General features: G+C 41.3%; 1 long non-coding RNA gene across 1 annotated transcript in view; it reads right to left on the reverse strand.

Annotated features, from left to right (window-relative positions):
* Positions 1 to 1769: 1769 nt before the first annotated feature.
* Positions 1770 to 11974, reverse strand: part of LOC119271610 — a 21949-nt gene continuing 11744 nt past the window's right edge. The window contains exon 3 of the long non-coding RNA XR_005134633.1: positions 1770 to 1780. This is a non-coding gene — a long non-coding RNA (uncharacterized LOC119271610). The remainder of the gene's footprint in view (positions 1781 to 11974) is intronic.

The raw sequence follows: 11974 nt of genomic DNA on the forward strand, positions 1-11974 counted from the left end.
AAAGACAACACCGCCAGTCGTGCCGGTGCCAAGCCATGGCAAGACCGCCACAACGCTACTGGATATGCCGGACATCCCTATGGCACAGGATCCGAACATGCATATGGCACAGGATCCGGACGATGACGACAACGACGACGATACATTTACCAACATCGATAAGTACTTTGCCGAACATGGGTACGATGATGAATTCTTGGGGCCTCTTTCTCAAGAACCCAACCCTACAAAAGACGATCGCGATCTAGCTAGTACCGCTGAGAAACCCAATTGCAATAGGCATCGTCTGGCGTTTAGTTCTCAGGAGACGCCTCCAGCTGCCGACTTCACCGAGCCTCAGATAGCCGAGGTGCGAAATATTATCAGCCTCAACACACTCAAGAAGGCGGTCTGTGAGCAGAACTTGGTCCCATTACAGCAAAAGAAGAAGGGATGGAAAAGAAAGAGTAACAAGGGTGCGAGCCAGCCGACACCAAGTACGATCCGTGCTCAGAACGGGCCACCTTCACCTAAGGATATCTTGAGGAGGGTGCATGTGGCGGGTAGGCCGATGCAATCGACTAATATGCTCAATGCTGCAACTGGTGCTATGCGGAGTCTGCATGACAGTGTTCTTTCTTTGGAGAAGCGGCGTCTCAAAGAGAATGATGTGGCATACCAGGTTTTCGTGGCCAAGGTGCTAGAGGGCAAGGGCTTTGTGGATAACTCCATCGGGGGTACGATCGTCCTGCGGTTTGATGACATCTTCGCTATGTTTAACCTTCATCCGCTGCACTAAACCTTCGTTCGGCTATTTTTGCTGAGTATGGAGATGCGGATCATTAGAGACAAGACCCCGGACATCGTGATAGTCGACCCCTTCTACATGCATGCCAAGATCTTGGGCAACGCTGGGGACCGGCAAGTCGTGAGTTCTTACCTCGAAGGCGTCATTCTGGCAAACCCAGATAAGGATAACTTCCTCATGCCTTACTTTCCCGAGTAAGTCGTCCCCTCAACTGCCCCGTAACATATGATTTCTTAGATTTCGATCATTTTTTTCTAACATTCCGTGTTTTGTGCTGTGACACACATTGCACACTCATCCTCTTAAGCCCAAAATATTCCATGGCCACGTATTTCGACTCGGACCGTCAGTCGAAGAAATACTACACAAATATCAAGAAAGTTATTGATGATGTTCTCCCCGGCTATGCCAAATCTGGAGGCACCTTCACGAGGCTAGTTCGTAAGTACGACAAGCACGTGTTCGCCCACAATACGACGTTCTTCTGCGTCAAGCAGCCGCCTGGCGGTCAGAAGGATGCCTACTATGCCCTCCATCACATGCGGGCGATCATACGGGGCCATAATCACCTTCTGCTACCAAATAATCTCAAAGATTGGGCCGCGAGCTTGTCGGCAATCCAGGACGCGGACATCAGACAAGAATTCTTTCGCATCCAGTCGGAGTTTGCGGAAATCATCCATCAAGATGTCCTTCGTACCTCGGGGCAGTTCAACCTCAGAAATCAACCATCCAACAGTGAGATAGACACAACGCTACAAATGCAGGCTGACAACGCCCGCGATTTCATGACCATCACGAGAGACGGCGGCTTCATCCATGCTCCGGTCCCTTGAGTCAAGTCAAAAGTAGTGATGATATGTGTAGTTCTGAAACATCAATTGGCTCATGTTGTAATTAAACTTTAATGAACTTGTATGTCTCTTTGGTTTGGACAGTCGTTCAACTTAGATGTAATCGATGCTATTGATGTGTTGCTTTTCTCTTCCGATCCTTTTGTTGCATACTTATATATTGCTTATGTATTGTCTGTGAATTGTTACTAACGTTTTGTTTGGCTAGTGCATAGAGATGCCGTCGTATGTCGTGTATAAGGGTAAGGTTCCCGGAGTCTACGATGACTGGGAGGAGTGTCGGAGACAGGTTCACCGTTTCAACGATAACATTACAAAGGGTACACCACTAGGGTGGAGGCGGAAGTTAGATACGCGCGCTATCTAGTGGGAGAGAGGAGGGAGCGTTGGAGGAACCGGATCAAGACCAGTTTCATCGCAATTATGCTCATCGTGATGACCGCGGCTCTCTTATATGTGATGGTAGTTTAGATGATCGATATCGACTTGTAATGTGAAGACAAACTCGCTACTCGCGGTTTCGAGACTTGTAATGTTCTAACTTTGTTCGGTATTTTAAATTCGGAGACTAATATGATGAATTGTATTCGGAGACTAATCTTCTATTGTATTCGATGAATCTGCTGTTGCTGTGGTGCTAGCTATATTCTGTCCAATAATATATTTTGTAACCTGTGAAAATATCAGAAAAGAAAAAAAATCCCTAATATTCATACTAGTGGCGCACCACCACATAGTGCGCCATTAGTAAGCCAGAGCACACTAATGGCGCATCATCCACTAGTGCGCCATTAGTATGCCAAATCACATGGGTAAATATGGCCCCGTGGGAGGCATACTAATGGCGCACCATGGGCTATACTAATGGCGCACTGTGGGCTATACTAATGGCGCACGACATGGTGCGCCATTAGTAAAAAATACTAATGGCGTGATACTAGTGGCGCACCTGTAGTGCGCCATTAGTAGGCAAAACAGGTGCGCCACTAGTAGGCCTTTTCCTAATAGTGTTCTATTTTTTACAGATTCTGTTTTTCGTGTGTTGTTTGCTTATTTTCATGAATCTATGGCTAGTATAGGGGGGGTATGAACCATAGAGAAGTTGGAATACAGTAGGTTTAACACCAATATAAATAAATAATGAGTTCATTACATTACCTTAAGGTGGTGATTCGTTTTCTTATATTAACGGAGCTAATGAGATTTTCTGTTGAGTTTTGTGTTGTGAAGTTTTCAAGTTTTTGGGTAAAGATTTAATGGATTTTGGAACAAGGAGTGGAAAAGAGTCTAAGCTTGAGGATGTCCAAGGCACCCCAAGGTAAAATCCAAGGACAACCAAAAGCCTAAGCTTGGGGATGCCCCGAAAGGCATCCCCTTTTTCGTCTTCGTCTATTGGTAACTTTACTTGAGGTTATATTTTTATTCATCACATGATATGTGTTTTCCTTGAAGCATCTTGTATGATTTGAGTCATTGCTTTTTAGTTTACCACAATCATCCTTGTTGTATACACCTTTTGGAAGAGACACACATGAATCGGAATTGATTAGAATACTCTATGTGCTTCACTTATACTTTTGAGCTAGATAATTTTGCTCTAGTGCTTCACTTATATTTTTTAGAGCACGGTGGTGGTTTTATTTTATAAAAATTATTGGTCTCTCAGGCTTCATTTATATTATTTTGAGAGTATTTTAGAATAGCATGGTAATTTGCTTTGGCTATAAAATTAGTCCTAATATGATAGGCATTCAAGATGGGTATGATAAAAACTTTCATATAGAGTACATTGAATACTGTGATACTTGATAGATGTTTTGAGATATAAAGGTGGTAATATTAGAGTCATGCTAGTTGGGTAATTGTGAAATTGAGAAATACTTGTGTTAAAGTTGGCAAGTCCCGTAGCATGCACGTATGATAAACGTTGTGTGACAAATTTGAAGCATGGGGTGTTATTTGAGTGCTTTCCTTAGACTACCCACAATGGGAGTAACATAGGTGGTAACATCACATTTATCTAGACAAAGTAGATGATGTGGCATGTAATTAATGAAGAAAGAGAGGCATGTAGTAACATAGCTAGTTACTGTAACATCACACATATCAAGAAAAAATGAGTCTACAATCTAATAAATGAAGTGATGCATGACACAAAACATATGTTACTATCCATTGTGAAGGTAGTAACATATGCATGTTACTACTCTAAGTTACTCCCCACTGTGAGTAGTCTTATGAGTGGCGGTCGGGGACGAGCGATGGTCTTTTCCTACCAATCTATCCCTCTAGAGGCATGCATAGTAGTACTTTGCTTTGAGGGCTAATAAACTTTTGCAATAAGTATATGAGTTCTTTATGACTAATGTGAGTCCATGGATCATACGCACTCTTACCTTTCCGCAATTTGCTAGTCTCTAGCAGACTAAGGCATAGCCTAGTGGTGGGAAGGGGCTGATGCCTTCCCACCCACCCAGGTTCAAGGCATGGTACTTGCAATTTGGGTTTGTTGCACCATTTATACTGTAGGGGGTTCCCTTACAGTCTTTCTGTCAAAAAAAATTGCTAGTCTCTACGGTACCGTGCATTGCCTTTTCTCACCTTAAGAGTTGGTGTAAACTTCGTCGGTGCATCCAAACCCCGTGATACGATACACGCTCTATCACACATAAACCTCCTTATATCTTCCTCAAAACAGCCACCATACCTACCTATTATGGCATTTCCATAGCCATTCCGAGATATATTGCCATGCAACTTTCCACCGTTCCGTTTATTATGACACGCTTCATCATTGTCATATTGCTTTGCATGATCATGTAGTTGACATCGTATTTGTGGCAAAGCCACTTTCATAATTCTTTCATACATGTCGCTCTTGATTCATCGCATATCCCGGTACACTGCCGGAGGCATTCACATAGAGTCATATTTTTGTTCTAGTATCGAGTTGTAACATTGAGTAATGAGTAAATAAAAGTGTGATGATCATCATTAATAGAGCATTGTCCCATGTGAGGTGAAATAAAAAATATAGAAAAAAGAGGGCAAAGAAGCTCAAATAAAAAAAGGCCAAACAAAAAAATGAGAGAAAAAGAGAGAAGGAACAATGTTACTATCCTTTTTCCACACTTGTGCTTCAAAATAGCACCATGATCTTCATGATAGGGATTTTCTTATTTTGTCACTTTCATATACTAGTGGGAATTTTTTATTATAGAACTTGGCTTTGTATATTTCAGTGATGGGCTTCCTCAAAATGCCCTAGGTCTTCGTGAGCAAGCAAGTTGGATGCACACCCACTTAGTTTCTTTAGATGAGCTTTCATACACTTATAGCTCTAGTGCATCAGTTGCATGGCAATCCCTACTCCTCGCATTGACATCAATTGATGGGCATCTCCATAGCCCGTTAATTAGCCGCGTCAATGCTCCCATTAGCCGCGTCAAAATAACATATGCTATTCCACCTATAGTGCTATATCCATGGCTTGCGCTCATGTATTGCGTAAGGGTTGAAAAGGCTGAAGCGCATTAAAAAGTATGAACCAATTACTCGGCTTGTCATCGGGGTTATGCATAATGGGAGCATTTTGTGTGACGAAAATGAAGCATGGCCAAACTATATGATTTTGTAGGGATAAGCCTTCTTTGGCTATGTTATTTTGATAAGACATAATTACTTGGTTAGCATGTTTGAAGTATTACTATTTTTATGTCAATATTAAACTTTTATCTTGAATCTTTTGGATCTGAAAATTCATGCCACAATAAAGAGAATTACATTGAGAGTTATGTTAGGGAGCATTCCACATCAAAAATTCTGTTTTTATCATTTACCTACTCGAGGACGAGCAGGAATTAAGCTTGGGGATGCTTGATACGTCTCCAACGTATCTATAATTCTTCATTGTTCCATGCTTTTACATTATCTGTTTTGGATGTTTAATGGGCTTTAAAATACCTTTTTATATTATTTTTGGGACTAACCTATTAACCGAAAGCCTAGTGTAAATTGTTTTTTTTGCCTATTTCAGTGTTTCACATAAAAAGAATATCAAACGGAATCCAAACGGAATGAAACCTTCGCGAGGATTGTTTCTGGAACAAACGCAACCCAGAAGACTTGAAGTGGATGTCAAGGAAGCAGCGAGGAAGCCACGAGGCAGGAGGGCGCGCCCCACCCTTGTGGGCCCCTCGCAGCTCCACCAACCTACTTCTTTCGCCTATATATACTCTTATACCCTGAAACCTTCGGGGAGAGCCACGAAACACCTTTTCCACCGCCGCAACCTTCTGTACCCGTGAGATCCCATCTTGGGGCCTTTTCCGGTTATCCGCCGGAGGGGGATTCGATCACGGAGGGCTTCTACATCAACACCATAGCCTCTCCGATGATGTGTGAGTAGTTTACCACAAACCTTCGGGTCTATAGTTATTAGCTAGATGGCTTATTCTCTCTCTTTGGATCTCAATACAAAGTTATCATCGATCTTCTTGGAGATGTATTCGATGTAACTCTTTTGCGGTGTGTTTGTCGAGATCTGGTGAATTGTGGGTTTATGAACTTGATTATCTATGAATATTATTTGATTCTTCTCTGAATTCTTATATGCATGATTTGATATATTTGCTAGTCTTTTCGAATTATCGGTTTAGTTTGGCCTACTAGATTGATCTTTCTTGTAATGGGAGAAGTGCTTAGCTTTGGGTTCAATCTTGCGGTGCTCGATCCCAGTGACAGAAAGGAAAACAACACGTATTGTATTGTTGCCATAGAGGATAAAAAGATGGGGTTTATATCATATTGCTTGAGCTCATCCCTCTACATCATGTAATCTTGCCTAATGCGTTACTCCGTTCTTATGAACTTAATACTCTAGATGCATGCTGGATAGCGGTCGATGTGTGAAGTAATAGTAGTAGATGCAGAATCGTTTCGGTCTACTTGTCACGGACGTGATGCCCATATTCATGAACATTGCCTTAGATATCATCATAACTATGCGCTTTTCTATCAATTGCTTGGCAGTAATTTGTTCACCCACCGTAATACCTACTATCTCGAGAGAAGCCATTAGTGAAACCTATGGCCCCCGGGTCTACTTTACATTATATAAGTTTCCAATCTACAATTCTAGTTACTATTTATTTTGCAATCTATACACAAAAATACCAAAAATATTTATCTTATTATCTTTATCAGATCTCACTTTTGCAAGTGACCGTGAAAGGATTGACAACCCCTTTATCGCGTTGGTTGCAAGGTTCTTATTTGTTTGTGCAGGTACTAGGGGATTTGCGTGTAGTCTCCTACTGTATTGATACCTTGGTTCTCAAAAACTGAGGAAAATACTTACGCTACTTTGCTGCATTACCCTTTCCTCTTCAAGGGAAAACCAACGCATGCTCAAAAGTTAGCACCGTCGTGGCCAAGTTCGCCGCCAAGCGCAATGCGATGGAGGCCGCGCGGCACAAGGACGCGGTCGACGAGAAGGAGGACATCGTCAACAAAGCGCACGCCCTGCTCATGCTTGGCATGTGCCGTCCGGCCGGTTTCCCTAGAGCGGTCGTCGGCCCGGCAAGCACCGGCTCGTCGGCCGCCCGGGCTCCCAACTACCAGTCACTGACGTCGCGGACCACGCATATGTCACCCGGCTTTCCTCCGCCAAGGCACGACGCCCAGACCTATTTCTCGGGGCCGCCGGACATTGTCGTGATCGCGTCGTCCACCCCGCGCCCCTCGGCCATCATCGACCTCAACGTCACACCTGGGTCTAGCAGCTGCGGCCGGCATCGAGGCCACCAATGCCGCAACCAAAGCAAAGAAGGTGGCCCTTGCGATCATGAGCGTGGACTTGACCAAGATGAGCGAGAAGACAAGGAGCTGGTTCGAGGCCAGGCAGAAGGAGATGTCCGACGCTGACGGCCTGAACTAGGTCGTCCGATCGGCCGTGGCCGTTTTTTTTGAAGGCTGGCATAGGTGCCGCCCGCCCGCTGGGCCGCTGGATGTGTGCCGGCGAGAAACACATTCATTTTGGAGGCTGACTGTGTTGCCGGCCGCTGGCTGTGTTGCCGACGAACAAAACTATTCATTTTGGAGGTTGGTTGTGTTGCTGGCCGTTGGTTGTGTTGCCGGCGAGGACGTGTAGGTCGATGGCTCTGTTGCCGGCATGACTAGGGCCGCTGGCGTGAACTAGGCCGCTGGTGTGAACTAGGCCGCTGTTGCCGGTATGACTAGGGCCGCTGGCGTGAACTAGGCCGCTGGCCTGAACTAGGGCCACTCGTATTTAAAACGTTGTTTTCTTTTTAATATGAAGACGAACAAGATGGGGCCAAAAGATGCGGCCATACATTGGGCGCACAGTCACCACATCTCGGAACAGACTCAGACATAACTCCATCCCCTACCCAAAGGAATAAAATTCGGTTAAACCGGACGTTTGTTTGGAGTCGCGCGGGGGAGTTGACCTTAAACCGACGAGAGTAGTACTCTGTTGCCTGTTGGTCACTCAGGCTCAGGCCGCGCGCATTGCAACCTACCGCAGATTTCAGATTTCAGGGGCTCGTCGGCAAATGACCTTTAATTTCTTGTTTTGTTAAAAGACAGCCGTAAATGGGCCCAAAGGCCCAGTGGAGGCGACGGCTGTGGGCAGCTTTCCTGGTTTTCCCGATTATTTTTTTGGCTTTAAGTTTTCGCATAGTGCTTAGAATAGTCGCCATACTGCATCCCCTTATTTCTTATACTACATAAATGTACATGTGAATATATTTTTTGGTAATGCATAAGTAAGCGATAAACATTTTTCAAATATGGGATCATTTTTTTGGAATTATGTGATGCTTACTTGTTTTTAAAATAAATGATGCGCATTTCTGAAATACACCACAAACATTTTTCTGCACGCAAGAATACTGTTTTTTTCCAAAGCTTCTCATAGTTTCTTGATTTCAAGCAATTTGAAGGTACTATCCTTCATTTAGTCACAATTTGCTCTCCTGTGTCACTATAGATGTTCTAGGTTTACTCCTTAGTCATTTTGAGTTATGCATTTCAGATGCTCCCCTTCCTAGAACTGCTATATTTTCATTTCTAAAATCAATTAAGTAGCTTTTTTCTTTCAAATATCTGAAATAAAACTATAGAGAAATTGAAAAGGCTCGCATCTGGACTCGGACATAGCAGGGAATAAAGGAAATTTCCTAATGGGCAGCCCATTTAAGATCCTTAGCTACCGTTTTCTGTAGTATGGATTTAGAAGGTTCCAAGTCTGAGGGTTTTGCGGTTTTGGGAACCTTCTTGGAGATTCCTTAGCCATTTTTATTCCTTTTATGTTTCTTTTTGTTTTTAGTTCTTTTATCTGTTTTTTTGTTTATTCTGTTCTTTTTCCCTTTCTCAAGTTTTTTTTCTTTCAAAAACTCCTTGTGTTTTTTTAAACAAAATTGCAAAAATGTTCGTGTTTATCCTAAATTGTCAGAACTTCAAAAATTTCATTCTTTCAAATTTTATTCAAAATTAAAAACATATTTTCAATTTTAAAAATGCACGCACTTTTTAAAATTTCCTTAGAAGTTCATAAATTTTTCTTCATTTAAATTTTTGTTCACAAATTCAAAATATGTTTGCGATTTAAGATAAAAATTGCATTTTCCAAATTTTTTTGCAATTTAAAAAACTGTTCACATATGCAATCTCTTTTTCAGAATGTGGTTCACGTATTAGAAAAATGTTCATGTTGTCAAAATTGGTTCATGATTTTGGAATTGTTCCTGGATTCAAATTATTGTTCTTTAAATTTAAAAAATGTCGCACTTTAAAAAATGGTCAGGATTTTCAAAAAAAATGTCAAAAAATGTCCATGTGCTTCAAAAAGTTGAAATTTCAAAATTTATTCGAGTTATCCAAAAAATTATTGGGTTGTCAAGCATTAGTCCCATTAAAAATTTATCCATGATTTCCAATAAATGTTTGCTTTTTTGAAAAAGTTTCCGGATTCTGCTTTGTATTATCCTTAACCTTATACCCTCGTAAATGTTTCAGCAACAGTTGGCTGTTGCACTAGTTGGCTAGTCTTCATCACATGCCGGAGGTCCGGGGTTTGATTCCTAGCGAGGGCGCACACTTCCTTTTGTGAATTTTCACATCCCACCGCTGTGTTATAGTACCAGCAGGGCGAACGGCGCTTGCTTGCTACATTGGCCACCAATGGGCGGCCCAGTTGGGGTTCATGTGTGCGTCGCGAGGCAATTTGACTTAAAATGCATCAAATAGTAGCTTCTGGAATAAAGAGGCTCCGAAACTAGCTGATTCATTTGAAAATGGGATAGGACAGAACCAGTTCTAATTTTTTACTGGCTGGGTCTAGGCGGGGTATTTCAAATCGCCGCTCGCTGCGGTAAATTAGCACATGCGCGCTAGTGATATTACCCAAGGTGGGCTGGGCCATTTAGCATATTACGCAGTGTGAGCCATCTGATTTTGGGAACCTTCTAGAAGTTCTCTGGCTGGTTTTGAGAACTTTCCATAAATTACTTGAACCTTTTTTTCACATGTTTTTTCTTTTTTATTTTCCTTTTCCCCTTTTCATTTCGTTTTTTCAGAAATTCCTAATTTCAAAACATGTTCAAAATCTTCATAAATTATTTTTAACTTTAAAAATTGTTCAGAGTTTTGAAAATTGTGCGGATTTACAAAAAATTCTAAATTCCAGAAAATATTCAGAATTTCAAAAATTGTTCAGAATGTATAAATTTGTTCAAAATCTTCAAAAAACATTCGGAATTTTAAAAAATTGTTACTTTCTCAGGAAATGTTCAGGATTTCAAAAAGTGTCCATGTTTTCAAAATTATTCCTGCTTTTCAAATTTTTGCATTTTCAAAAAGTGTTCTGAAGTTCAAAAGTTTTTTGTTTTCTCAAAAAATGTTCTAAAATTCAAAAAAGTGTTTGTTTTTCAACAATTGTGCACAATTTTCGAGAAGTGTTCAAAAGATTCCAAAAATTATTTGGACCTGCCGTTGTTGTTAGTTCTTAAAGTTCCGCGTTGCATATCAACCACTAACGACCCCTAAAAAAATCAATCACTAACGCTCATAAGCTCCAGGGAAAAGAATTATATGAGACCAGGTCTCACGGGATAGCATGTGAGACCCACCCTGATGGATGACACGTGGCATTTACAAATCACAAAGCATCTACCCCATCCCCACTTAAAATCAGGAGAAAAGAGATTAAATGATTTATGAATGTCACGTGTCATTCATCAGGGTGGGTCTCACCTGCTAACCCATGAGACTTGGTCTCATATATTTTTTTTCCTAAGCTCTAGTGGCTAGCAACACATGCTCACCAACTAGAGGATGCATGTTTTATGCCTGCAAATGAGCCGGCCCAGTTGTGCTCCCATGTGGGTCGCGCGCTATTGAATGCATCGAGCGTCCAATAGGAGCTCCCTAATTTTTTCTCATAGCGAAGAATAGTAGCTAAAATGCATAATTCAGTGTTTTCGAGGGTAAGAGCTATGGTTAGTTAAGTGGTTTTCTTTCAGGCTTTCTCAGCCGGTTTATTTTGTCTTCGTTATTCGTTTCTTGGTGGTTTGGTTTTTCTTTTTCTATGCGGAACATTCCTAAACCATTATTAAAATATCACACATAAAGCTAGAATAAGAGGCACCCCCTAAAAAATAGGAGCTATCCTAGGCAGGCCTAATCCAGCCATGTTATTGATACCTAGCATGTTTCTTTTTTTTTGAAAAGAACCAGAGCTATTATAAAAGTTCAGCCGATGAAGTGTCTCAAACATAATAAAAATTGCATTAATATTTCAAGACCATCAAACCGACACTATTGCCGTCAGAACGAGCCGCCGACGCGGTTACTCCCCTATCAAAATTGACTTGACCTTGTCGATGACAGTCAGAAAATCTACGTGCGCGTGCCCCTAACATGTTTCACTAAAGAAAAGATAGTTAGCAGTGTTAATTAATGAGATGAGGCAAATTTTTTTGCCTCCATTTAAGAAAATTACATTGTAACACGGTCGAGGTCCGATGTTCCAACAAGAACAAGAACTTCTCTCATTTGAAATACTCCCTCCGTCCGCGAATAAGTGTACTTCTAGCTTTTGTCTTAAATTAAAGTTTTAAAATTTTGTCCAACTTTATAGAAAAAAGTAGCAGCTTTTATGGCACTAAATTAGTATAACTAGATCCGTTTTAAAATGTACTTTCATAATATACCAATTTGATGTCATATATGTAACTACTTTTTTCTATAAAATTGGTCAAAATTTAAAAACTTTGACTTAGAACAAAAAGTAAAACAATAACTAGAACTT

This window comes from Triticum dicoccoides, chromosome 3A (genome assembly GCF_002162155.2).
Source record: "Triticum dicoccoides isolate Atlit2015 ecotype Zavitan chromosome 3A, WEW_v2.0, whole genome shotgun sequence".
Taxonomy (NCBI): Eukaryota; Viridiplantae; Streptophyta; class Magnoliopsida; order Poales; family Poaceae; genus Triticum; species Triticum dicoccoides.